Below are 12,388 nucleotides of genomic sequence, written 5' to 3'. Positions count from 1 at the left end.
CAGAGCAACACACACAGCAGAACAACACACACACACACACACAGCAGAGCAACACACACAGCAGAGCAACACACACAGCAGAACAACACACACACACACACAGCAGAGCAACACACACCCACACACCAGAACACACACAGCAGAGCAACACACACAGCAGAACAACACACACACACACACACACACAGCAGAGCAACACACACAGCAGAGCAACACACACAGCAGAACAACACACACACAGCAGAGCAACACACACAGCAGAGCAACACACACCCACACACCCAAACACACACAGCAGAGCAACACACACACACACACCCAAACACACACAGCAGAGCAACACACACACACACACACACACACACAGCAGAGCAACACACACAGCAGAGCAACACACACAAACTGTCTTTTCTGGTCACCAAACTTTTTGGTTGAAGGAAAATAATTCAGTTTCTAATTCTGAATAATTTTGTGCTTAACAAGAATAAAATAATATGAAATACAGAATAAATTTAAATAAATTATTTCTGTTTTATATCCAGGAATCACAGATCATGTCTCTGTATCATCTTCATGATCTGAAGGTTTCCAACACAAAAGCAAACAGAATCTCAGCTGGGTTTAGGTCTGGACTTTGACTAGGCCATTCTAACTGATGAATCTGATTAGCATCTCTTCAGGCTGGTCATCTTACTGGAAGCTGAACCTTCACACAGTCTCAGACTTTCTGCAGTTTCCCTGTAACCCACAGCATGATGCTGCCACCATCATGTTTTGCATCTTCAGTTTTGTTTGTTAAATAATGTGGCACAATATTTAGGTTTAGTCCTGGTGCTTTTCGTTTTGGTTTAATTGGATAAATATCGTTATGCCTGAATAATTTGTGGAACATTCTGCAGATAAATATAAGCAGCATCACAGTTCCTGGGTTATTCAGACATAGACGAGTTATGCTGCCATAAAGTAATTCTTTCAAATACTAAACATAGATGTAGAATCAGCGCCGCAGTCTGGTCCAGGTTTAGTAAATCACACAGCGGGGAAAGTCTTTACATTTCCTCCTTTTGTGGTTTTATTTGATCAGTTCATGATTTTCCTTTTTTCTCCTCGTTTTCCGGGTGCAGTCCTGTTTACGTATCATTTATAGATCAGGTTTGCACCTGCTATCGCGTTTGCACGTGCAAACCGTCAGAAGATCAGGCCCACAGTGTGTTTTCAAACGGGACTTTTTATGGATTCCTTTTTTCCATCCTTCCATGCAGATCAGATCTGTGGCTGTTTCTCCAACCTGAGCGGTGAATCCCTGCAGCTCCTCCACATGTTAGGGAGCTAACTCTGCTCCCCCTGACCTGCTGCTGGTCTCCACGACGCTGAATATGAATAAACAAAGCATCGTTTTCTTTCCGGTTCACATTTCTGCACCACTTTGCATTTTTCAGTCCTAAAATCTGAATAAACATAATAAAGTTTGTTTTGTGAAACAGTTTGTGGGGGTGAACATTTTCTGACCTCCAACCCAGAGTCCTCCACTAAACTACATCTCACACTGTCACTGTGTACACACGGAGACCGACCATCCTCCTGGTTGCTAGGCGACAGTTGCCGTGTGCTACCACTGGAGGAGGGAGCGGTGCTGGGCCTGTCATCCATGTTTTCAGGGATTTTTGTCTGGATCATTAAGTGGGAGTTAATTGGACACAGTGAGTTTTATCAATGAGCTTCTGCTGGGAACCGGGTCGACCCGGATCCGGAGCTTCGGTTCCGCTGCCGTGTTTTCCCAGTGACCTGCGCGGAGGTTGCAGCTCTGCGCGCCGCAGGCCGCCACCGCTGCTCTTTGTGCCCATAAATAAATTATTTATGTGGTATTTTTAAGGACCATGTGACTTCAGTGTGGTTTAGTGGGGAAGGTGGCGCTCAGAGCAGAACCGAGCTTTCTGCTGGAAGAGGAAGTCGATTAAAGAACTGACGACGGACCGCCTCTAAACTCAGAAACTGTGACATCACGCCCACCGAGACGGAAACACGATGACATCATACAACCTGTCAGAGCCGAAGGACAAACCGTCTGCAGCAGAAGAAATCTTCTGCTCATCTCGTCTTAAAGAGGCGAGAAACAAAAATACGACACTAAACGTTTCACTATTTACTCATTAAAAACTAAAACTAAACGGATCCATCCACAATGACATCATCACTTCTGTCAGAGCAGCAACTGCTGCCACCGTCAGCCTGGGAAGGGTCAAAGGTCAAATCCATCTGAAGTTCATCATTATCTAGAGAGGAAGGTTATTATTCCACAGAGGAAAACATGGCAGCAGATTCAGAGCGACCAAGAGCTCCGTCTCTACAGGTCAAAGGTCAAAGCTGATGAAAGTTTGAAACCTTTAATAGGATTTAGGTGATTTTTAACATTCTTTTTTTTTTTTTTTACCCCTCCAGGGGGTCTTTTTGTGGGCTCTAGTGTCCCTTATATGACAGCAGGCTGACAGGAAACGGGGAAGGAGAGGGGGGAAGACATGCGGCAAATGTCGTCGGGTCCGGGAGTCGAACCCGCGACGGCCGCGTCGAGGACTCAAGGCCTCCAAATGTGGGTCGCGCCAACCACTACGCCACCACGGCACGCCCGATTTTTAACATTTTTAAAAGGATTTAGGTGATCATCAGAAAAAGACAAAGTGATAAAATATGTTTTGTTATCTAACGAGAGTGGGAGCGTGAACAGAGGAGGACCCAGAACGCCGCCTGGCAGAACTCCAAAAGTAACTGGATTTAATACAATGCAGTATCAGCAGAACGAAAACAAAAAGAACCTGGTCAAACTCCATTTTAAATCTACTCAGGTCTAAAGGCTGTGGGGAGAAATGTGAAGCTGCTTCACATTCAGAAATGTGGAAAAATATCTGAATTTAGAGCAGAAAATGGATTTGGTATAAATTCATAAAACAAGAAGAAAAAGTCAAACTTTTCTGGAAGGTTTTTCTCTCCAAGCAGCTCAGGGTTGTACAACCTGCCAACATCCCCAGAAATGGGCCATTCAGTTCAAGAAATGAGCCAAGAGCTCCATCTCAGTTAGCAGCGTAAAGGTCAAAGGTCATGACAGGACTATGTGAAAAACAAAGAATCGGTTTGTTTTGTCTAGAAACATTGAAGGCACCAGATGAACCAATCGGGTCCAGAACTGTCTAAAAACAATGAATTTATATTTTTCACCAGCAGCTCAGAGGTTTTACAAAGTTTAGTTGACTGAAAGAAAAAATAAGAAGCTGCATAAATTTAACGTTATTTAAAGTTTTTTTAGTTCTTTAAAAATGTTGGGCTTCATGTTTGATCTCTAGATTACTATTATTATTGCAATTTAAAATATTGTTCAACAGAATTTGAGGAATGAAAATGCTTAAATTTTTACTACTTTTATAAAAATATATTATGCATTTAGGTTTTTAGCTTGAAAGTGTAATTTTGATAGAAAACAGCCAGATTAGGAAACTAGAGTTTGGTAAAACAGGTTGGAACATCCTGGAACTAAAACATCCGACGTCTCCTGCTCATCCTGGAGACGCTCAGAGAGTTTCCCTCTGTTGGAGGACAGGAAGCTGCAGAAAGTTCTGCTCCAGATTAAACTTTATGAAGGTAAAAGTGAACATCAATCCAACCGTCCTGTCTGTAAATATAAAACCACACTCAGCTCTTTATGTGACCAGACTTTTGTGAGAATTTTTTTATTGGTTTTATTAAATAAACTCAAACATCCCAACAAACAGTTCAACTAAAAACTGACAGAAATGTTTTGCCTGATGAAGAAGTGAAGAGCCGAACATCAGGATGTAAAACAGCTGAAGATGAAACGAGTGTCACTTGTAAAACAAGACGCAGGTCTGAGACAGACGTGATTAAAATGCACATGCATGGTCCAAGCTGACTGATTAATTAGGCGCCTCATTAGTCATGCCAGTTTGACTTTAACAGCATCAGCTGATTGTCTGGCGCTGATGAATTCATGAATGCAAACAGCTTCTTCAGTGGAGCAGATGGATCAGAGAGAACCAGAAATCTGCACCAAAAACGCATCATCTGCTGCTTTTATCCAATATTCAGCCTTATGGTTCTAAATATGAATTAACTAACAATGATGAGGCAATAAAAGAAGCTTGTTAAAATGTACGTTTACTCAGACCAGCTCCACTTGTGTTGCTGAACAGAGCAACAGATTTGGGCTCTGACCCAGTGGACAGACTGCAAACTGGCGCCCAGTCGGACGGCGCCGGGTCAAGGTCAGCGGCTGTAATCCCAGCAGCAACAGCCTGCAGCCGAAGCAGGAAGGTGCTGAGCCACCAAACGCCTCTTCATTAAAAAATCACATGCAAACACTAAACACTGGATGAAACCATGAAGATATGAATCAGACAGACTGCATGTGAATTAATATGCAAAACACAAGAAACATGACAAATAAAACTACTTGGTTTTGGTTTGAGGTAAAAAAGCAAAATTCTAGTTGCAACAGGATTTCCTCTGGATCTGAATAAAGCTCAGGAATTAGAAAAAACATCACATATTTGTGTTTCTGGTGTAACAGTGAAGAAATGTTGAGTTGAAACAGATTTACCTTTTGCTATCTGGGGGTAAATTATGCATTTCTTTATTTGGACCGACTGAAAATGATGTTTTTGTTGGATTTAAATCTTCACACTGTCCAAAAATGCATGTAAGTTTGCTGTAGCTGCTAATATGTCACAATATCCTTTTTTATAAACTAACTCCAGACATTATGGTTTTTGCTTTTAGATAAATTTTAGAAAAGATAAAAACATCAACTAAAGCTGACCTCTTGGTGTTTGAAATGCTTTAAGACTTTAAAAGTCTTAGTGACACAAAGTGTTTTACTGAGACTAAAACATGCAGACGACAGATAAAACTAATTATTAGACAGTCTAAATGACAAATTTTCCATAAAGTTGGTAAGAGTGGAGCGACTCAGATCTGGGTTCAGATCAGATCAGTTTCACATGCAAGTATCAGCCGATCGATTGATCGATTGGTGCATCTCTAGTGAAACTTTGGGTTTGATCAATCCCTCCAGTTTTTATGTAATTACAGAAATTCACATAATATTAACAAATCCCTACATCTTTTGTGCAAACGCATAATTTGTGTTTGTCGCGAATTTTCTACAAAAATGGTAAAAAATGTTGGGTTTTAGTGATACTAACTCCTAACAGCAGGTGGCAGTATTTCTTATTCTACTCCACCACTGCCTCGTCGTTACTTCATGTCAAGTTATCATCTGTGATCGAAATGTAACAAAAATAAAGATATTTCATGTTCTTCAAAAATGTTTCTGTCTCATCTGATTGTTTTTTTCTCATCTTTTTTCTTCTGTATGTAGATTATTTAACGAGATCAATCAGGAAAAAAAAACAAACAGCAAAAACAAAATCAGTGATCTTCATTACAAAAACAAAATGATAAAAACGATTCAGAAATGATTAAACCTCCTCAGTTAGTTTCTCTGTTATTCTGTTCAAAGTCAGATAATCATGATAATCCCAGTCTAAATGAGATTTATAAACTCTGTTTGGTCATTTAAAACATAAAGATGGAGACAATCGGTGCAGCTCAGGTTAACAGCAGCAGATCAGAGACAGAAAGCAAGAACAACATCAGACCCGAATAACGAGGTAAGTCCAGAGATCTGTGGAGCTACACAGGAAGGTAAAACTCACTTTCATTTGGGTTTTATCAAGATCATGACTGTTATTAAAGGGCAGAATGCATAAAGTATACATAAACCCTCTTAAAAACAGCTAAAATATTAATAAACAGCTGTGCATTCAATGAGTTCTTCTTAAAATTAATAATATTGAACATCTTTGATCAGTCCCAGCAGAATTTCTTGATTATTTCTGAGTATTTTTTGCAATCAAAATAACTGATTTTGTGACGCTAATATAGAAGTATTTATGCGTATGTATGACGGTAAATGTGACATTTGAAACTCTATTGTGAACTAAGGCTGAGTATGAAACACTGCCACCTGCAGGTGGGAGTTAATTAAACAGTCAATGTTTTTGACAGCTGTTGAAGAAAATTTGCAATGAACTTAAAATGATGAATTATGAATTATATAAGCCAGATCCGAAAAAGGCGGGATCTGTTGATTTTGTGGGAATTTGATGAAATTTAATGGCAAACATAAAAACTGCTTTAATTTGACCTATAAAATAATATTAAGGAGTACGATTGTGTCCCTCTGGAGTTTAGAGGACCAAATTTGACATATTTGAACCAGAAAGTTTTACTGCAATGTGAATAAACTCAGAACACAACAGAGGAAGGATCAGCTTTTAGTTACACTTGGATAAACAGAAGTACTGAGACTTTCTTCTTATTTGTGAATTACAATCAGACCTGGTTATGAAAACCTTAAACTTCAGCAGAAACGTCAGGATGAGAAGTTTGAACGGAAACGTCGGGATGAGATGTTTCAGACTTTAGAGATGCAGTTGGTTTAGAGGAAGGCCTCCCTGTGAGGGCAGCTTGTGCTACTTCACTGCACAACTGACAGTCAGGGGTGTGCAGGGAGTCCTCAGGGAGATGCTGGAGAACACACACACACACACACACACACACCTGGAGGCATGGGTAGACAGATGCATCTGCATGGTACCCAGGTCACACTTCCCTCTCTTGGCCAAAGTTGTGCGTTATATAAGCCAGGAAGTGCTCCACTCCATCTACCTTCAGAGCAAACACACTCGCAGAAACACGCAGCTGAAGCTGCACGCTTGTGCAGAGAGCAGATCCATGCATGTTCTGTCCTGCTAGCGTGACTTCAATGCACGTCAGTGCGTTTTAAAGACCAGGGGATGCATTCTGCAAACATGTCATCTGTTCAGGTTTGAGCAGACCAGCTGGTGTTTTCAGCATTCACACAACATATCAGCATTTAAGATAAAGAATCAATATTTAATGTACAGTTTAGTCCCTATAGTGACACATTTATCAATATTAAGGGGACAGTGGTGGAGCGTGTGGACACCTTTAAGTTCCTGGGAGTCCACATCTCCAAGGACCTGACTTGGACGACCAGCTGCTCCAAACTCATTAAGAAGGCGCATCAGCAGCTCTTCTTCATGAGGACCCTGAGGAAGAACCACCTGTCCTCAGAGATCCTCACGAACTTCTACCGCTGCACCATTGAGAGCATCCTCACCAACTGTATTACAGCTTGGTACGGGAACTGCTCTGTCTCCGACCGGCAGGCGCTGCAGAGGGTGGTGAAAACTGCCCAGTATATCGCCGGGGCAACGCTCCCTGCCATCAAGGACATCTACAGGAAGCGGTGTTTGAAAAGGGCCGGGAAAATCACAAAGGACTCCACTCACCCAGCACACACACTCTTTTCCCTCCTGCCCTCTGGGAGGCGCTACAGAAGCCTACGGACCAGAACCACCAGGCACCGGAACAGCTTCTTTCCCACAGCTGTCACGCTTTTGAACGCCTCCTGACATAAAACATAAACTATAAGGACTGTACTCCCCTATCCTCTCATACAACAATAACACATGGACTATCCTCACACACACACACATCATGGACTGTTTTCTTCACACACACATACAACCTGTACATTTTATCTGCCATTATTTATCTATAATCCATTCCCTAACATTCTTGTATAATCTGTATAATCTGTGCATATAGCTCCCATATTTATATTTATACACAATATCTATATCTCTTGCTATAACCCCTTATAGTCCATACATACATAGTCTTGTACATCTGTAAATAAATATTTATATCTCGTAGAGCACTTCTGGATAGATGCAAACTACATCTCGTTGCTTGTACTTGTGACAGTGCAATGACAATAAAGTTGAATTCTATTCTATTCTATTCTATCTCTTCACTTGCCTCAGAGTTTTGCTGTTTACTGAATCAATGCCAGGAATTTTTACAGGAAGGAGATTCAAATGTTTCCAAGGACCAGAAACCAAATGAACAAATAAAATCACATTTCTTGTAGGTTTCTTGTTGAAGAAGAGTTAATGTAATGTATTAACGTGGCAAAGTCACTAATATTTTCACAATTGCATGTTTTCCAATGCAGCAGCAGGAGACTATTTCAGGAGAAGCTCCCGTTCATTCAGGCTGAATGAGAGAGCAAGACTTCCAGTGGATAACAGGAAGGCCGAACCGTTTTGTCTGTTGGAACTTTCTGCCTCTGTCTGCATTTTTAAATATTGACAACTTCTGGAATATTTGGAAAAGTTAATATTATTCCAGAATTTAGCAAGAAGAAATCATTTTGATAAACCTAAGAGACAATAAACAGAAAAACTTCACTTCTGACTAAAGACTGTCTGAAAGGTCAAACCAGCCGTCTGACCTTTTGGCTTCAACACCTCCAGTCCTTCTCATGCGGCAAAAATCCCTTTGAATTTTAAGGCCTGAAAATGTTTCACCTGTCCATCATGAGTTGCTGACTCAGAGTCTAAAGCTGTGAAGATGTGGAGCCGGTTCTGCAGGAACCCGGCTGATATTAACGACAGTTTAATCACGAGGTTCACCGATCCGCCTGCTGCATTGAGGCTCTGAAGGAAAGCGGCGCTGACGCTCAGCTCAGCCCTGACTCAGGCATGCATTGGGCTGAAGTACAGTAGCTGCTACATCCAAGGATGTCACATTTCTCTGTTGAACTTTAAACTCTGCTCACATAAATAATCATTTCTGAATTTCTGTCTTTGTGTTTGTGAGGCGATGGAGCAGAAATCAGTACAAATCTGTCGACTTTCAGACCGTTACAGTCAGAAGACCAGCACATGTGGCGAACACGTGAGGACGCAGCGTTCACCTGTCAGATCTGTCCCCGCTGCTCGTCTGCTGCCGGACTGGAAGAGGATGACGCTCATCGGATCTGACATGCTGGAGCAGAAACGGCATCTCTGCATCGCCCTGACCTCCACGGAGCGGGACGGCGCCCACTTTCACGTTGGCTCGGCCCAGAGCCACAGCAGTTCAGCGTTCAGCTTCTGTTTGTGCTTTTTAGCATTTTAGAGTCGCAGCAGGGGAGCAAAGAGCAAACGTACGGTTTATTTACAGCAGGAAGAGCTGCTTTACTGCTGGACCTCTTTACTCTGACATAAACTGTCTTTAGAATATTTACGATGTCTGAGCTGCACTTTGACACTTTACACAAACCGTTCCAGTGTGAGATACAGAAGCTGCACAGGACTGAGGAACCAGACCTGGAACATTTTACTTTCAGAAGGTTTGATTCATAAAACTCTCCATGTTCTCGCAGACTGTGATACAACCTGCCTCAATCTGTTCACAAACTGACGAACTTTCACTGGGGATGATGTGGATAAAATCAGCAGGTTTCAGGTTCATCTGAAGGAACGGATGTATTCCTCTGCCTGATGATCTAAACCAGCTTCGTTTGTCACAAACGGCGCCGGACCTTCAGGATTCTGTTCAGTCCCATTTATGCCAACTCCAAGCCGTTTGCCTTGAAAGTCTAGTCCGTTTGTGAAGGTTTGAATGCTCTGACCTCTGGTCCTCCAAACCTCAGTCTGGGTTTGGATGAAGTGAACTCTGATTCGGCTTGAATGAATATGTGAACGCCAAGCGGACCAGAGACTGCTCCAAAGCAGGAAGTGGACTACAGCGCAGGGCATTCTGGGTAAAGACAACCAAAACAAAGGTGCTAGCCTAGCGCTAGCAGGAGAAATGGCTCCTGGTCTTTAGCCAGAAATCCTCCAACTGCTAAAATCTGACGCCTCCATCTTGTTTCCATTTGGTGAAGCAGGAAGTTGCGCTCAGTGTCTTCAGAGGTTTTTGTGTTGTGTTCAGGTTGCTCAAAGTTTGTTGGTTTGAGAGAAACAGAGCCAGAGCAGCTGGAGATGGAACAGATGTTGGAGTTTTTGTCTAAAATCAAACTGCGTCTGTCAGACTATCAGGGAAAACGCATCAGAATCACGTTTTCTGTACTGACGCTGATTTCCTCTAAATAAATTCATTATATTTCATTTAAATGTGTGAAAACTTTGTTAACACAGAGATCCTGTTTGCTTTGAGGAACTTTGTTAAATTTGCGAGCTCTTTGTGAATTAGACAAACACACTACTCTGGTTGGAGGTTGAAAAAAATCACATTAAAAGTTTCATAATAAAATAATGAGACTGCATGTGAAACACGGCTCCAGGGAAAAGGCAGAACATCCCTGTTGGTGTGTTCAGATTTCAGGACCAAAAATGAAAGCATCTTCATATTCTGTATCTATAATTACGTCTTCACAAAAACTCTAACGCTTATTTTTCCTGTTCCTCTTTCTTTACACTGACATCATAGTTTTTGGGACCATGAAACACAAACCTGAGCTGCACTTTAAAGCTGAAACTGAGGCTGCAGAGAATCAGCGCTCGCCGTGACGTTAGCTTCATGTTTATGTAAAATATGATCCATGCATGGCTAACTAGCTGCAGGCTGTGCAGCTGTGAGTGCTTCAAACCTCGTCAGGTCTTCGTAAGCTTTCTAAAAGCACGTCAGTCCTGCAACGTTTCAGCAGCTCTCACTTTGTTCTGAAGCCGATCGAATCGATGACGGAAGAGGAATTCAGGGAAATATTGGAGGAAGTTTAAATCTGACTGAGGATGAGCTGCAGACGCAGAAGCAGCCTGCTTCTCCTCATTTGATGCTCCATTTAGCAGAAACACAAAACAAACCAATCTCCAGTTCACCGCTGCTCACACACACACAGAAACACGCACACACACACGCACTCGTTATGGAGCCGTGTAAAAAAAGCGAGCCCAAAATAGACGACGTGATTTTCCCGGACTAACGTAGCAGCTGTGATACGATCTGCGGCGCTGCGTTACTGACTCACATTCAGCGGCAGCAGCACATTCTGGAAACACAGAAACGCTGCAGAGCTGAAGATTACTTCAAGTCATTTTAATCAACACAAATCCTTACTGCACTACAAGATAAAAACCCCAAAGAGACCAAAGCTGCTTACACGACACAGCGCCGCACAGTAATCATGGCGCCTGCAGGGCGGAGCGTTTGTTTCAGGGTTTCTGAGCCGCATCTGTCCAGCAGAACACAAACAGTCACTTCACCTCCTCAGCCCACGTTTTAGGTCTGGTTCAACTTTTTACAGCAGGAGAGCGTCTGAACCGATGAGCTCACGAAAAACCAAGGCGTCAGAACATCTTCAACCGTTTACATTAATAAAACAGGAAAATAAAATCTACAAACACGATTTCAGTTTGTTACAATATAAACGTTGCAGGAAGTCGAATTTACTCCATCATGGAGCTGAATCACTTAGACCAACATCCATCCATCCATCCATCCATCCATCCATCCATCCATCCATCCATCCATCCATCCAACCATCCATTCATCCATCCATCCATCCATCCATCCATCCATCCATCCATCCATCCATCCATCCAACCATCCAACCATCCATCCATCCATCCATCCATCCAGCCATCCATCCATCCATCCATCCATCCAACCATCCATCCATTCATCCATCCATCCAACCATCCATCCATCCATCCATCCAACCATCCATCCATCCATCCATCCATCCGTCCATCCATCCATCCAACCGTCCATCCGTCCATCCATCCGTCCGTCCATTTGCTGTTCAGTATTAAATGATTTTTTTTGTAGAGCAGATCTAAAATATTATGCCTAATATAAAATATTAGAAAAGAAGCTGAAATTCGTTAGCACGAAGCTACTTGACCATTTGTAAAGCAGCCAATCCCAGAGCATCATTCATTTTCCATGTAATTTATTGGTCTTTGTAAAGGTCATAAGGTCAGAAGATCAGCAGAGAGACTGGCAGAGCATGGTGACTTAGCAACTTAGTTGCCACACTTAGCAACTTTTCCAACCACTCTAGCAATTTCTTTCCCCCATCTGACAGTGATTTTTAAAAAATCTTTATTGGCCAAAATCAGAGTCGTAATTTCATCAGATATTGACGCTTTGCATGAATAATAAACCAGAAGCAGAAGTTGAAAACTAGCATGGATAAACGCATCTCAGGGAAATGGAGGCAGCCCGGCTCAGAGGTTTGGACTTTCTGAGCGCCGTGCCTCTGGTAAGGCGCCGGCGGATGGAGCGTTTGCTACATCAGGATTTATTCTGCAAATATGTTTCCATCTACACTTTAGCCTTTTTCAGAAAAGCCAAATACTACCTTAAGTGAGAGTAAAATTTGTGAAATTAAAGAAGTTATTTGGAATTTCTATCAAACTTTTTCATTAGTTCAAAATGCGAATTTAAAAAAATCTTTGATGGAAACACAGTTAGTGATTTCTCTGTCAACCACATGGTATCATCATCATGATTAAAAAGT

At 42.0% G+C, this 12,388-nt stretch overlaps 1 protein-coding gene across 7 annotated transcripts in view; it reads right to left on the bottom strand.

The window, feature by feature from the left end:
* shank2b (SH3 and multiple ankyrin repeat domains 2b) overlaps positions 1 to 12,388 on the bottom strand; it is a 166,514-nt gene that overhangs the window by 23,196 nt on the left and 130,930 nt on the right. The gene's annotated exons all lie outside the window — the stretch shown is intronic.

The sequence above is a fragment of the Xiphophorus hellerii genome, chromosome 4 (assembly GCF_003331165.1).
Source record: "Xiphophorus hellerii strain 12219 chromosome 4, Xiphophorus_hellerii-4.1, whole genome shotgun sequence".
In the NCBI taxonomy this organism is placed as follows: domain Eukaryota; kingdom Metazoa; phylum Chordata; class Actinopteri; order Cyprinodontiformes; family Poeciliidae; genus Xiphophorus; species Xiphophorus hellerii.
The sequence above is the reverse complement of the archived record's forward strand: the minus strand, read 5'-3'. Positions and strand labels throughout refer to the sequence as shown.